Raw genomic sequence first — 2,159 nt, 5'->3', positions numbered from 1 at the left:
TGTCACAAGGATTGGTGCTGGATCCACTACTTTTCGTCATTTATATAAATGATTTGGATGTGAGCATAAGAGGTACAGTTAGTAAGTTTGCAGATGACAGCAAAATTGGAGGTGTCGTGGACAGCGAAGAAGGTTACCTCAGAGTACAACGGGATTTTGATCAGATGGGCCGATGGGCAGAGGAGTGGCAGATGAAGTTTAATTCAGATAAATGTAGGGTGCTAAATTTTGGGAAAGCAAATCTTAGCAGGACTTATACACTTAATGGTAATGACCTAATGAGTTGAACAAAGAGACCTTGGAGTGCAGATTCGTAGCTCCTTGAAAATAGAGCCGCAGGTAGATAGGATAGTGAAGAAGGCGTTTGGTATGCTTTCCTTTATCGGTCAGAGTATTGAGTACAGGAGATGAAGGTCATTTGTGGCTGTACAGGACATTGGTTGGGCCACTGTTGGAATATTGTGTGCAATTCTAGTCCTCCCCATTGGAAGGATATTGTGAAACTTGAAAGGGTTCAGAAAAGATTTACAAGGATGTTGCCAGGGTTGGAGGATTTGAGCTGGAGAGAGAGGCTGAACAGGCTGGGGCTGTTTTGCCTGGAGCGTCGGAGGCTGAGGGGTGACCTTATAGAGGTTTACAAAATCATGAGGCATATGGATAGAATAAATAGACAAAGTCTCTTCCCTGGGGTGCGGGAGTCCAGAACTAGAGGGCAGAGGTTTGGGGTGAGAGGGAAAAGGTATAAAAGAGAACTAAGGGGTAACTTTTTCACGCAGAGGGTGGTATGTGTATGGAATGAGCTGCCAGAGGAGGTAGGGGAGCCTATTACAATTGCAACATTTAAAAGGCATCTGGATGGGTATATGAATAGGAAGGATTTGGAGGGATATGGCCCGGGTGGGACTAGATTGGGTTGGGATAACTGGTCGGTATGGACAGGTTGGACCGAAGGGTCTGTTTCCGTGCTGTACATCTCTATGACACTATATAGGAACAGAAGAAGGCCATTCAGCCCACTCCACTGTTCAAAAAAAATCATGACTGATCTGATCATCATCAACTCCAGTTTCCTCGATAACTCTTAACTCCCTTACAGATTAAAAATCTGTCTACCTCAATCTTAAATAAAATTAATGACCCAGCCGCAAACAGCCCTCTGTGGCAACAAATTCTGCAGATTCACTGCAATCTGAGAGAAGAAATTCCTCTTCATCTGTGCCTTAAAAAGCAACCCCTTATTCTGAGATGTGTCCTCTTGTCCTAGACTCTCCTTCAAGGGGAAACAACCTTTCCTCATCTACTCTGTCAAATCCTCTTAGACTCTTTTGTGCTTCAATAAGGTCACTTGTCATTCATCTATATTCCAGCAAGTACAGGCTCAACCTACTTAAACTCTCCTCATAAGATTTCTCCTGCGTACCAGTGAACCTGGTCTGGACTGTCTCCAATGCCAGTATATCTTTATGGGAACCAAAACTGGTCATATTATTCTAGCTATGGTCGGACTAGTGTCTTGTATAGTTTCGCTGTTTATACTCCATACCATTTGAAATGAAGGCCAGCATTCCATTTGTGTTCCCTATTACCTGCTGAAATTGAATGCTAGGTTTTGTCATTCGTGGATCAGGACTCCCAAATCCCTCTTGGACTGGAGCTTTCTGCAGTCTATCTCCATTTTAATAATAACCAGCTCCTCTATTCTGAATGTTACAGTGCATTACCACATATTCCATCTGCCAAGTTTAGAATCCCTACAGTGTGGAAACAGGCCCTTTAGCCTAACAAGTCCAACCAACCCTCTGAAAAGTCTCCCACCCAAACCCATTATTCTATATTTATCCTTGACTAATGCACCTCACCTACACATCCCTGAACACTATGAGCAATTTAGCATGGCCAATTCACCTAACCTGTACATCTTTGGGCTGTGGGAGGAAACCCATGCAGACAGTCGCTCGAGGCTGGAATTGACCCCAGATCTCTGGTGCTGCGGGGCAGCAGTGCTGACCACTGTGCTACCATGCCTCCTCAGTTAACCTTTCTGTATCTCTCTCTGCAGACCCTTTCTGTCATCCTCGCTATTTGCCTTCCTAAATATTTTTGTGTCATCTGCAAACTTGGCTATAGTATATTCACTCTCTTCATCCAAGTGATTAAAA

The sequence above is a fragment of the Chiloscyllium plagiosum genome, chromosome 4, assembly GCF_004010195.1.
Source record: "Chiloscyllium plagiosum isolate BGI_BamShark_2017 chromosome 4, ASM401019v2, whole genome shotgun sequence".
Taxonomy (NCBI): Eukaryota; Metazoa; Chordata; class Chondrichthyes; order Orectolobiformes; family Hemiscylliidae; genus Chiloscyllium; species Chiloscyllium plagiosum.
The sequence above is the reverse complement of the archived record's forward strand: the minus strand, read 5'-3'. Positions refer to the sequence as shown.